This window comes from Phoenix dactylifera, chromosome 9 (assembly GCF_051530095.1).
Source record: "Phoenix dactylifera cultivar Ajwa chromosome 9, Ajwa_hap1_PhDact_Kaust_v1.1, whole genome shotgun sequence".
NCBI classification, from domain to species: domain Eukaryota; kingdom Viridiplantae; phylum Streptophyta; class Magnoliopsida; order Arecales; family Arecaceae; genus Phoenix; species Phoenix dactylifera.
The window spans coordinates 31,541,977-31,556,169 of NC_143198.1; the positions used below are offsets into that span (position 1 = coordinate 31,541,977).

Genomic DNA, 14,193 nt, shown 5'->3' on the forward strand with positions numbered 1-14,193 from the left:
GATGTCTCCGATACAATAATAACCTGGGTAAACAATGGAGCTGGGCTTTTTCATCGCTGTTTGCTCGATCGTTCTTATCCGAGGAGGACCGGAGTGTTGGAAGGGTACTCCAGAATGACCATTTCATGGATCAAAGTAGAGATGGAGTTTTAAGATACAAACATTTCAGTATTGGAACATTTCCAGAAACTTGTATCGAGCTGCACCTTATGTGTGATCAGATATATCTACAGGGAGAAAAATAGTGCAACTGATTGGATGGCATCCTTTGTGGCCGATCGTAGCGGATGCATCCTTTGTGGCCGATCATGGCGCATATGCGCTACGGAGACATCAGCGTCGCTGCCCTACAGATTACAGGATATCCTGATGACTGACGCTAGAAGATGTGTATACCTTATGGGCTCGTTTGGTTCGCGGGAAGCATTTTCCTTCCTAGGAATATGATTCCTGGGAAACAAATTCCTAGGAAGAGGATGCCTAAGAAAGTACTTTTGGCATGTTTGGTTGACCATGGGAAAGTGACAAATTTCCAAGGTGCTTATGTTTGGTTGGCCATCCACTTTCCTAGGAAAGTTATATATAATTCCTATTATGCCCTTAATAAAAATTAATGCCTCTTTAATGCTTCTTTAATGCTGAAGGGACTTTTTGGGAAAAAGTAAAAATGGAGTGATTCCCGCCTCATGGGAAAGTAACTTTCCCATGTTTCTCATGGGAAAGACTTTCCCATGAAATGTGGGAATCACATTCCCATGGGAATATAACTTTCCCTTCTCTCTCCTTTGAAAACTCCAACCAAACAAGAGGCATCTCATTACTTTCCCGTTGACCACACTTTCCCCCCTTCTTTTCCCGCGAACCAAACGAGCCCTATAAGACTGCCGCTCTACCACACACACATAAAGAAGGGGAAAAAAAAACAGGCCTGGGCTGTGGCCCACAGCCCATTTGTTATAACTGGGTCAGAAAGCAGATATTCGTGCCCTAAGTCACTTCGGGCCCATTAGACTTTCTATATACGCCACACGCAATTGCCCAAAACGCTAAAGCAGCGGTGGCGTTGGGGTTCTGAGCGCTAGGTTTCAGGATTAGGGTTTTTGCTGCGCGCTATCTGTCGGCCATGGATTCCAACTCGAAGAAGCGAAAGACCGACGAGAACGGCGCCGTCGCCACCTCTCTGGCGGGGCTGACTCCCGAGGACGCCCGCAAGATCGTGGAGCCCTTCACCCGCGATCAGCTCCTCGACATCGTCCAGGAAGCCATGTGTCGCGATGCCGGCGTCCTCGACGCCGTCCGGGCCATCGCGGACCGGGACCCTGCTCAGCGCAAGCTCTTCATCCGCGGCCTTGGATGGGAGACTACCACTGACGCCCTCCGCAACCTCTTCTCCTCGTACGGCGAGCTCGAGGAGGCCGTTGTCATCGTCGACAAGGCCACGGGCAAGAGCAAGGGCTACGGCTTCATCACCTTCCGCCACATCGACGGTGCTCTCCTTGCCCTAAAGGAGCCCTCCAAGAAGATTGACGGCCGCATGACTGTCACCCAGCTCGCTGCTGCCGGCACCGCCGGCCCCACGGCCGCTGCTCCGCCCCCCATCGACGTCTCCCTCCGCAAGATCTTTGTCGGGAACGTCCCGGCTGACATGCCTTCCGACCGCCTCCTCGCCCACTTCTCCTCCTACGGGGAGATCGAGGAGGGGCCACTGGGGTTTGACAAGCAAACGGGCAAGTTCCGGGGGTTTGCCCTTTTTGTCTACAAGACGGCCGAGGCAGCCAGGGCGTCTCTTGTAGACCCCACCAAGAACATTGATGGGCACCATCTGGTGTGCAAGCTTGCGATTGAGGGGAAGAAGGGGAAGCCGGGGGCTCCGGCCACCGGCGCTGCTGTCCCGGTGGGTGGAGTCCAGGGCCAACCGATGGGAGGCGGGGCTGATATCGGTGGGGATAAGCTCGGAATGGGTCACCAGTCCTCCTTGCCGAGCTCTCTGTCGAGCCAGTATGGAGGGCCGGGCAGTGGGATCTCTTCGTTTGGTGGTTACTCTGGCAGTGGGATACCAGGTGCTGCAGGGCTGGGTCACCATCATCACCTGAACTCATCTCTGCCGTCATCGATGGGTGCTGGCAATCCAGGTATGTCATCGTTGGGAAGCCAGGTGCCTTCATCTCTAGCTGGTGCTGGTGCTGGAGCTGGAGGTTATGGAGGCGGTCTTGGGGGTCCGTATGGATCTTCGTCGCAGTATGGTGGTCCTGGATCTGGTGGCTATGGTGGTTTTGGTGCGGCATCATCGCTGTACCGCTTGCCACCAAGCTCTGTTGGGATGCCGTCTGGGGGTTATCCTGAGAGCGGGCACTACCCGGCGTCCGCTTACCAGAGCCAGCACCACCCACCACCTGGCTCATCTCCTGGATCTAGGGTTCCGAGTGGAGGGCTTTACCAGAACCCATACTACTAGGGTAATCTTCTTTTTCCTTCTCTCTTCACATCTATTCCTTTGGCATACGTTGACGTAATTTTTTTCATCGATCTAGCTTTTGTAGCTTTTTTTCAGGGTCAATATTATCTGTCTGAGACGACTCATTTGTTTCTTATGGTTCAATTATGTGAACATAGCAGAAATCTTTTCTCTGAATCTGTCTGAGATGACTCATTTGTTTCTTATAGTTCAATTATGTGAACATACCAGAAATCTTTTCTCTGATGTGTTTTGGTTTAGGAATGAATTTTGCGACATAATATTGGCCTCGTTCTGTGGAATTTGCAATTATGTCTCATATCATCTGTATGCTGCTCGGTTGTTGGTTGGAAGACTAGCAGATTATGGGTCTCTGGAACGTGTTTGTTGTATTTTTCATTGATATCTAGATTCTATCTTCGTAGTGACAACTTTAAGCATACTTTTATTGCTTGACTGCACGTTTGTAGTGGTTTTCTGTCTTGGATCGCTCATTTAAATGATGTGTTGAATTTAATTTATTGCTATGTATTTAATGATTTGAATTTGATTCTGATGACTATCATGTCCTGTTACATGTTATTTGGTCTCTTTACTTGTTATGTTGATTTTCCTTCCTTTTCTTTCTACATCGACAGAGCAGTACCTTCAACTAAATCATTTTGTATGCACGTTTGGAAATACTGATTTGTGATAGTCCTTGAGTCCTCTGTTTATGCGTGTTATATCTTATATAATTTTAAATTCTGCATGCTAGGTGTTTGCTTGTTTCTACCTACCTAATCTGCTTCCTCTATTATACTATTCTTGATTACATAGTCTGCTTCATAACAAATGCATGAAAACTTTCTTTCTTGCTTGTCGTTTTCACATTTACTGGCAGAGCTTCCTGCTACTTAAAGATATTTGAGGATAAATTCTTTTGTTAGCTGTCTTATAGTATTCTTGATTATAGTTTTCTTGATTACTTGGTCTGCTTCTCAACAAATGCATGGAAACTTTCTTTCTTGCTTCCTGTTTTCACATTCACCGGCAGAACTTCCTGCTACTTATGGATAGTTGAAGATAATTTCTTTCGTTTGTAGTGTTCTTGATTACTTGGTCTGCTTGTCCACAAATGCATGAAAAACTTCTTTCTTGCTATCTGTTTCCACAGCTGCTGACAGAATTTCCTGCTACCTAAGGATAGTTTGAGATAAATTCCTTTATTCGTTGTCTTAAAATATTCTTGATTACTTGGTGTGCTTCTCAACAAATGCATGAAAACATACTTTCTTGGCTTGCTGTCTTCATACTCAGTGATAGAACTTCCTGCTACTTAAGGTTTTTTCAAGATAAATGCTATTTAACCAAGCCATCTGGCATATTTATTTAGCTACTATCATGAAACAACCATTTACAGATAACATTTTTTGGAATAATAAAATAAGGAAAATGCTTCAGGGCCTTGTTAAGTGCCCCTCCCTAATGCTAACTTGGCAACCATATACTCAACCACTCTGTGTTTGCAACAATTCTCCCAAGTTACGTGAACCCCTCTGCGTCACTTGGCAGCACAAAATGGGCTACCCAAAGCATTACGCATAAAAAATGCTCATGGCAATGCTGCATCTTTACGATGGGAGTTAAAGGAGAACATCCTGCCTTTTGAGCTTCTAAATTAAGGGGGCTCTTTAGTTTGGAGGATTTTGACCAGCCTATCTTCACTGGACTTTAAATGAGTGGAATGTGTGTTAGAGCTTCAATCCAGATCACATTATATGTTGGAATGTTTTATGTGCTGTATCATCTCGGCTTGGTTGTTTTGGGTCTTCCATGGCTGATTTGTTACTTTGGTATCAGCTGTTAACTTTTGATCAAAATGCTGTATTAGGGTTGGAAGGGGATCTTCACTTTCTATTCATTAGCTTATTAAGCTCAATTTTATCCAATTAAGATACTGAACATCCATGTCAGCTTTTTTTTGTTTTTTATTAAATAGCAAGTGTTTATTGAGTTGTTTAGTTTCTGTTCTCTTCCTTTTGGCTTTGTGAAAAATCCAAACTTGATCTGTTCAGGGTAGGTCTAGATGAGCATGGTCGGATCAGGATGGGTTAAACCAGCATGGTTAGGTTGGGTTGTGTGAAGCAGTCTAAAAGTTTAGTCATGTTTGGTCTTAGGAGTCCACCTGCAAGGTGGGAGGAGAGATGGTTGGCTGAGGAAATCTTGACATAGTGTTGGTCAGCTTTGGCAGGGTCTTGTTTGCAAATGATATTTTATTCTAACTTGATCCAACCTGTATCAATCCTGACCAATTGCTACCCTAGTCCATTCAAGGTATTTTTCTTTGAATTATGTATTTTTATTACATCTTAGCACATACATAACATTTTTCTTGTTATTGTTAATTATCATGGAATGTGAATTCTTTGTTTGTTTGTTGAGCTTATGCTTTCTTTGTTTGTTGCATTTGAGCTTTCTTTTCCTCAATTGTATAGATGATTTACTTGCGATACATCGCGTGCAAAATCTTGTATTTTTACAAGCCATCTCCCTTTTGTTTCCATTTGGAATTTTCACAAATATTTGATGGTGGCCATCAAGGCAATTACGTTTTCCAAAAGAAAGCTCTAGCTGTATGGTTATGGGGGACAAACATGTTTCAGGTTCAACATGGAGGGTAATGCAGAACGGGCAGAATTAAGTTTTCCCTTGTGTTTGTTTTCGTGTTATCACATGTGACTACTCATGTCCATATGCATGTGTTGGCGCTGGACTTTTTTGAGACTCACTTTTCCCTATGTATGATGGTCACTGTCATATTTCCATATTGATGAAGCTAAAAAAGTGTCACCTTTTTTCTTTTCCCACTTCTCTTAATTTTTGACTTTTGCTCTGGAAACATATCCGATTCACTGGGAACATGCTTCAAAGTGCGACTTATAGTTTAATGAATTTTGGAGAAAGTCCCAGGGAACTTGGTCTCCTAATGGATGAGAGAGAGAGAGAGAGAGAGATTAAATAGCACATCTCTCTCTCTGTAATGAGCATAATAGACTTTTTAAATGGCTTGATAAAATCAACCTCTGTTACGGCATATCTCTCCCCTTTTGTCTCTTATAGAAAGAATAAATGCTAACTAATACTCGATAAAGAGTGGATTTCTATATATTAAATTTATGGTTAGTATTAAATGATATCATGTTTGAGAAACTAATGTAAATCTGATGAAAACTAGTTCGTTCTTTGATTTTTAAATATTTTAGGATTGTGTTTCCTCTTTCTTAAATTAGTTTTTTCCCCCTTTCAAACCTTCATTTCAGTTGTGTTCTTTTAATGTTTTCTGCATCAGTCTCCCCTTATGGCAGTTATTGCTAGAGCGAAGTTATTGTGGTAGATGCTGTTGCTCCTGACAAATCTCTTTATCTGCATATTCTTTTCGTCTAACTGTATGTTTGCATTTACAAGATTTTGAGATGAAGAAAAACAAGTGTTCTCTGATTTTGGTGTTATGATGTACAAGATTCATGAATAAAAAAGTAGTAGTTCTGTAACAATGACCAAGAAGAAGTGTTTATAGATGTTCTATAGCTGCTAGGTAAATAACAAAATATGATATAATGTGAGGACCACGTGCTTATATATATTTAATCTGGTGGGCTGGTGTGAAGGACCGCAGGGACTATAGTAAGCTTTATATCTGATTCATTGCTGTTATGGTGGAAGTTGCTATTTTAGATCATTAATGCGTCTTGCATTAATATTTTTACAGTCATTGTGTCAATGGTGCATCAAAACTTAGATTCATTTCATAAAAAAATTGTTTGTTTGGAAATTCTCTCCAGGTTTGGTGGCTTTTTTTCCCATGCATATCCTTTCTCACCTAGTCATGTTTTTTGAAAATCTGACAAAATATTGCTCACATAAGTTAGCTTAGATTTTTTCTCTCTAGATGTTCCAATCTGAAGAGGATGACACTTTTCATGGCCAGCTTTATCACCCCTTAGCAGGATCTACTCCATTAAGTCAAAAAAAGGTCCCGGAAGTGAGACACAGAGCTTATATTCATTGTTTGTCCCCTTCTATCAACTTTAGATGCATTTTGAGGGTTGAGTTTTGGACGAGTTCATTCTGAAATCAAACAATGGCTTGCATAGACCTAGCTTCACTAATGGAGCTAATGCTGCAACTTATCGAGTTGCTGGGAATGTAGTAGCTTGCAACTCTTGGTTGGTTTGCCAACTCGTGATGCTAATATTAATAAAAAATGATTTCATTTTACTGGAAGATTTATAGGTGACGATCAACAGCTGTTTGAATTTCTCTCACTTGCTTCTGGACTTCATGATCCCCTATCATTGTTTCCATAGTAGTCTGTTATGTTCAGTGTAATTCAACTTAAGGTAGAGGTACACTTTATTGAGTTGCTGTAAGTTTGTGTTGCATCCATTTGACTGGAAGCTGGTTTATGAATCTAATGAAAAATACAGGGCTTTAGAAAAGATGGGAGCTCTTCTATATTAGCTATGATGGACAGCTTGATAAGAAAATGGGGTCTGAACCTGTAGAAGAATTTTAAGTGGTTGCAGTGACCAAAGATTTTTCTATTGTCATAATTTCTGAGTTACTCATGTCCATAAACAGCGATCTGCGTAAAACATCTTGACTGCCTCTCTTGTCAATATTGTGATTGATCATGTTGAGGGAGTTGAGCAATTTTTGGCATGTTTCAGTCTGTAGTATATTTGCGTTAGTTTGGATAGTCTAGATTGGTGCCTTTTTGGTACTAATTGACTGATCATCACTAGTTTTCGCGAAATAATCTAATATTTGATTTTGACGACAACAAGGGTTTGTGCTGGTTGTGTGTCACTGGCTGGCATATATTGGATCGAAGTTTGACTATTTTTTTGGTACATTATGGAAGTTCGACTATGATAGCTTCAAAAGTTTGAATTTTGATGATTTGTTTTTTCTTTAGTTAGTCTTGGGAGAAGCCATAAGACAAGAGACTATATCTCTACATGCAGTTGACTTCTCTCTGGGCAGTGTTCCCAGCAGTGCTTTCAAGATTCCTATAATTTGTGCATGCCCTGGCCTAATGCATGCTTATGGCCAGTGTATATTGTGTTCCTACTGTTAGTAGGAGCACCTCTTTTATGAATGATATCATGCCTTTGAATTGCATGTATTCCTAAAGGAATTAATGCTTGATGTTATTGATAAAAGCATCCTGATAGAGCAATTTCCATGTCCATTTTGCTTATAACTTGTTATATTTGTGGCAATTTGTTGAATCAGATGAAGCCCAATGTGTTGCTTGCTGAGCTTATGTTGTGCTTCATTTTCTGTGTTGTAAATGCTTGATGTAATCTCTGTTTTATTTTGTTGGAGAGCTGTGATATCTCCAGTATAATGCCTGTATAATTTGATGTCTATTTATCTTATTTTGTAAATTTAATTGTTTTTCCTTTACCGCCTGTGCCTGAGAGGAGTTAAACTTTCATGAGTTCTATGGAAGTTTTATGTTACCATACATAAATAAAAGAAGGCCACATTGTTTGGGTGCCAAAAAAGCTGCTTAGATTGATGGCTGGTTTCTTATTTGGAGGGAGTTTGATTAGCAGAATGATTTCGGTTGATTTGTTAGTCAACCTCTTCCTGGAAATTGCCATCTGTTTTACAGAGCTAGTTCATTTTCTTTGGTGCAGGCATCTCAATTTTTTTTTCATAACTTTATATTTTCCCCCTAAATTTACAACTAATCTCTAAAGCATGATAATAGTGTGTTAAGTTGCAGATAGCTTTTAAAGAGTTTCGGCATAGATTTTCTTAATGAGAGTGCTGTAATATTGATGGCATTTTTTCAACAGAGTTTTTTTTTGTTCTCCTTTATTCTCTAGCTTATTAACCTGTTAGGCACTCATATTATTTGTTCGCACATGATATTGACATGAGATGCAAGAAATGTCTTTAATAGACTAAGCAATTCCATATTCTTATGTGTAGATATATAATGTAGTTTCATGGAACATGTGGATGATGCTGGTTTTGAGTATGATAAATCTAAAGCTGGCAGTTGTCAGCGTATTGCAGGACATATTTCTTTATGCACATGGTGGGCTTCCCTGTAGAGCCTGAAGTATCTAGTACATTAACATGCATTTTTGACATCATTGTTGTTGCCAATATCATGTATGTATGTATGTGTTATCATTTCATCTGATATGTTTGAAATTCGTAGCTGATCAATTTTATCTGGATGATGCTTGGATGTTGTGAAGTTTTAGAAGTTACCCAGGTAGACTTGTGCATCATCTCTTTTCGGGTAAAAAATGATTTCCGGAAGCTGCTAGTTTACAATTTCTGAAATTTCTTTTCTTGTGTATATGTTTCTGTTCTTTTTCTTGCACTTTGTTTTTACTTTGGTTCAACTGTTTATGTGATTGGTCTTGTTTAATTGTTTCGAGCATGATACTCGTTTTGTTTGTAGTATGTTGAATGATGAATTGTGTTGTGATGGATGTGTTATTCAGGTGTATGACAACTCTTGGGAGCAAATGCGTTGAATGGTTGTGCTGAATGCAGACTAGTTATCTTCTTTGATGAATGGCTTGCAAATTTACTGGATACCTCTCTGCTTCTGCTCTGCAATGCAGTTTGCTGAGTTTTAGCTGTTGGGAATGAGTAAAAGTAGTCAAGAACTATGAAACTTATGAAAAAGCTCCATAATTGCAAGAGCTGTACATTTGCCTTTGTGACTATATTGAAGCTTTTTCTCCATTAGATATATAAATGCACTTGGTTGTTACATATGCTTTATATTATCTTATGAAGAGATCTTTTCCTTGGCTTTCTTTTGAAGTACCATATGGCCTCATTATAGTCCTGAGATTCATCTATATGTTATTAGTCTTACCTTTTGTTACATCATTTGTGTGTTATGCTGGAACAGTTCTAATTCAATGAAGGAGATAGCTTGATGATTGTGGTTATTGACCAGTTCCATCGGAGATGTGGATAACAGTCAGCTATGAAAATTTTTGCACGAATGATTTATATTCCAATGATTTTCAGCTTCAAGATGTTTGTCTTGTCTTTGCTGATTTTGTACTCTGTGCATTACTTTTTGTGAACTGTTTGCTTGTTCATTCAGCCAGTGAAACTTTGTGCTTCTGTGATTTGAAATTTGATTAATGAGGGGCTTTTAGCAAGGAGATGGTAAAGCATCTGTATCTGGTTGTACACTAGGTAATATTAGCTTCATATCCTTTACAGCAGACGAGCGGGATTTGGGGGGGAACTTATGTATGATATGCTGTATGCAGTTAATGGTTAATGAACCTATACAGTAAAGAGATGCAGTTATTTTACCTTCCACTAGCAGTCCGTTCTTCCTCTCCTGTTTGGCTGTGTTCTGCCTCATCCAGCCCCCAACATTTCTCTTTTTTGGGTTTTCATGTTCTCTAGAAGTGAGTTAGTTCCTGGTGGTTATTCAATTGCCATTTCCTGTGCTTGAATTATTTGGTTCTTTGTTATGTATTCCAGTTTAATTTATTACAGTGCCGATAGTGGTTCTGCTGTGCAATTGCTAACTGAATTTTTAATTCTTGCTTCAATTATTTTGTTGGTGAGCTTTTCTTTTTTTTCTTTTTACTTTTTTTTGGGTGGATGTGCATTTTAGATTGTATTTGGGATAGCAACAGCCTGTGCGGAAGATGGGAAGTCCTGAGCTTATTTATTTGTACTTCAACACACTTACCGCCTCCCCTTCTTTTCCCCTTTTTCTTTCTAGTTTCTACGTACGCTCCTTGTCTTTTGCATCTGTGACTTCTTTTCTGTTGGTTCGATTTTGATTTTATGTGGCCCGCATGCTTGGAAGTAATTTGCACAAGTTGAAAATTTGGATTGCCACATCCATGCATCTATTACTTTGATTATGATGATTCTTGATCTGATTGGCATGGTCTTTTTTTTTTCTTCCTTTTTCCAACAACAATAGTATGATAACTAAGGCACAGCTTATCTGTACTTGATAGCTGAACTGTGAGAGACCTTTAAAAAAAGCCAAAGTTATTGTCCATTATCACATGATATCATTTGAATATATTGCTGTTTGTTCCTCCTGGTGCATTTTATGTGCCAGGGGGGCATATATACTATTGAAATGTGCTCATTTATTTGCCTCGTGAATGCAAAGACAAATATATACTAGTTCTTGGCCGTAAATAGTGGTATCTGTTAAAAATCTTGTGACACGGAAGTATGATTTTGATGATTCTGGAATTCTTGTGGTGTGTTTTATTGATCTCTAGAGTTCAAAGCTGTTCAGAATTTAGATGCTGGATCTCTATTAAGCTATTTGAACTTTCATTACCATACTGAACGTGTAATATCCTATTTGGGTTTTGTTGCTTATTGATGCATTCTTGGAGGAATCATTGCCGTGTAGGAAAAAATAGTAGTTCACTTGGGGAGAGGTTATTTAAAAGTTCTAACCTTATTGTCCCATATCTCATGGATAGATTATTTTGTTAAGAAAGCTATGTCAAATTCATTGCGTTTACAGAGCTAAGGAGTACATGCTTGTTTTTCTCATAATCTGAGTTGAAACTAAAAACCAACCATTGTGCAGCAGAATAATATCTCAGGTTGAAGAAGCCTGCTGCAAGAGCTCATTTATGCAGGGCCTATTCTGTAATTAAGTGCGATTATCTGGTAGGATTCTTTATTTAAATTAAATTGTTACATTATCATTATGGCTTTCTATGTATGATCATCTGTTGCTAGCCAGTTTCAAGTCTTCTCTTTTTTTGCTAGGGAAAAGCCTATTGGTGTCCATATTGTTATGAATGTGATGGAAGACAAATGACAACCCCTTGACAGGCCCAAGGGGGGCTCTTGTAGGACGTGTGAATTTGAGGTCGGTTAGGCGAATTTGATGAATCACCCGTGCTGAAACGGGGCCTATCCTTATAGGAGGGTAACCACTTTGAGGAGGGATGGGAGGGTAATCACGGGAATGGCAGGTCGGAGGACTAATCATAAATGCCTCTACATGTTCGGCTTGCTTGTGGGGGACGGTGGGCGAATGATCTAAGGATCGAAACCGTGTAAATTCGGACGATAGCTGCAATTGTTTTTTCTTTTGCCTTTTTTTGGTTAAAGTACAAAAGTTCCTCTCTGAGAACAAATTTAAATTGAATTGTGATTATACAAGGTACTCCTCGATTGTAATTGTGGAAAATTCCAGACTGGTTAAACGAAGGGTCTGATGCATTTATTTTCAAGTGCACTTGCTTAGCTCTGGGAGCCTACCTATGGACACTGTCACACCCATGGTCGGTTGCCGCGTGAAGTAGATGCAGCATTTGTAAAGTGTGATTGGGTGGCTGAAGTGTCTACATTTATTTGGACCTATTGAGAACCGGCTTGACTCATGTCGAGTAGAGAAAGATGCTAGAGAACTTGGCAGTGAGTTGTTCAGGTTGTACGAAGCTGCAGTCTGTTTGGGGCGCTTCGGGACTATTAGTTGTGTCTGGATTCTTGGTTTGTGGCCGACCTAAAACAATAAAAAAAAGTTTTTTTTTATCGAAGAGTGTCCAGCAGAAAATTTTTGATGCTTAAGTTAGGGCAGCACTTAAAAATAGAGAGGTTCATACACTAGAGTACTCATCCAGGAGGTTGTTCCTGGAAGTGGATTATATAGGCGATGGTTAGCATCTCTTTCAAAGAAATAGGCACGAGTGTTTTGCCCTCATATCGCACCCCACTTATCTTGCTCGCCTAGGTTCATAGCTGAAGCACAACAAGTATATCGCATCTACTATTCGCAGGGTCTGGGTCTATATCGCATATACTATTCGCAGACGATTGTCTACTCCTGGCTAGGGCGTAGGTAGAGGATGCACGAGTACTCAGGAGAGTATTAGCGGAGTACTGTGCTATGTCGGGTCAGAAGGTAAACCTTCAGAAGTCAACAATTTCCTTCAGCCCTAGCACTGAGCATAGGGTCAGACAGGAGATTCGGGGGTTACTTGGGATGCCGGATCAGGACGGGACCTGGAGTTACCTGGGAGTACCCATCACGGGTCGGAGGTTACGGGTAGCAGAGTGTTATGGTCTGGTGCAGAGGATTCAGAGCAGACTGGAGGGTTGGAGGGCATCTTCACTCTCCATGATGGGTAGATTGACGCTGATTAGGTCAGTGCTAGCTTCCATGCCTGTCCACTTCATGGCCAACACAGTAGTTCCGAAAACAGTGCTAATGAGGATTGAGCGGCTACTTCGGAGCTTCCTGTGGGGGTCGTATGGAGGGGGTCACGGGATGCATCTAGTGGCATGGGAGAGCGTCTGCCTACCAGTGAGTGAGGGTGGCCTCGGAGTCTTGTCTCTGGTGGAGCGACGTGAGGCGCTGATTGCTGCAGGGGCTGGTGGAGCGACATGCAGCTCGATTCACGCTGGAGCCACAGGGTTTCTGGAGTCAGACCATGGCTACCAGATATGGCCGTACTGGCACTGCAGGGGCGATTCGCAGTGGGCGTCGCTGTTCATTCATGTGGCGAGAGATTGCCAGATATCTTCCCATGGTTGAGGAGAACACTAGATGGTTGATAAGCAATGGGCAGAGTATTGATGTGGTTGGTGACCCATGGGTGGGTGCCCTACCCTTGAGACTCTGGCCGACTATGGTTGACATTGAGGCAGTGGAGGGACTGCGGGTCTGTGACCTCCTTGTCCCGGGCGGGGTTGCCTGGGATGAGGTTAGGCTGGGTCACATGTTTGAGGCACACTTGGCTGAGAGGGTTAGGTCCCTTCCGATCCCGGGGTATGTGGGTCCGGATACCCGGGTGTGGAGCACATCGTGCAGGACCGGAGTGAGGGTGGGGGACCTCTCCCGTGTGCTCCGGCCAGAGCATGAGCCAGGGCCGGAGTGTGCCTGGGTCTGGCGCCTAGGCCTCCATCCGAGGGTCGCACTGTTCTTATGGAAGGTCGCCTGGGTTCGGCTTCCGACAAGAGCAGTATTGAGCGAACGGGGTTTGAGGATGCCCCCAGAGTGCGGGGCATGCGGAGCTGATGAGTCGGTGGACCACGCACTGTTTCAGTGCATATGGGCGAGGGTGGCGTGGTGTGCGGCGGGGCTGCCATGGGATGGTTGGACCCGTGGGGACCAGTTCTTACGAACTATCCGCTGGTGGTCGGGTAACCCATTGACATGCCAAGAGGAGGTTAGAGCGACCTGCACAGCATACCAGATATGGCTGGCCAGGAATGCTCGAACCTTTGGTGAGCAGAGCAAGTCGCCAAGGCTCGTGGCGGAGAGCGCCCGGGCGCAGGCGGCAGAGTTTAGTCATGCTTCCTCCTTAGATGGACTTTTGATAGCTCGGGATATCTGGGGTTCCCCTTCTGCCTCGGCAGCTTCTCACTCGGTGTTTTTCACCTGGGAGCCCCCACCCCCAAGTTTCCTCAAAGTCAATTTTGATGGGTCCGTGCTGGATGGTGGCACGATAGGTGGAGCGGGTTTTGTTATTCGGGACCCGACCTCCAGGATAGTGGCGGCGGGAGGCTGTCAGGTATTTGACTGCACGGTTCCTGGAGCAGAGCTGAGAGCTGCCTGGGCGGGTCTTCGACACGCCCAGCATGTGCTCTCAGCTAGATCAGTCATCTTGGAGAGTGACTCGGCTACGGTCATTAGTTGGATCCAGGGGGGTCTGAGAGCCGGTGCTGCCGACCATCCCTTGATTCGCGATATCGGGTTG

The 14,193-nt window shown here is 42.5% G+C and overlaps 1 pseudogene across 4 annotated transcripts; it reads left to right on the forward strand.

The window, feature by feature from the left end:
- Positions 1-1,123: 1,123 nt before the first annotated feature.
- Positions 1,124-11,653, forward strand: LOC103708310 (UBP1-associated protein 2C pseudogene; annotated as a pseudogene). Of its 4 annotated transcripts, none has more exons than XR_604276.6 (3): positions 1,124-2,456; positions 11,070-11,152; positions 11,255-11,280. The product of XR_604276.6 is annotated as a UBP1-associated protein 2C pseudogene, transcript variant X3 (transcript). The 4 variants fall into 4 exon arrangements; XR_604277.6 differs by having other exon boundaries at positions 11,073-11,152; XR_015969083.2 differs by having other exon boundaries at positions 11,070-11,653.
- The last annotated feature ends 2,540 nt before the right edge of the window (positions 11,654-14,193 follow it).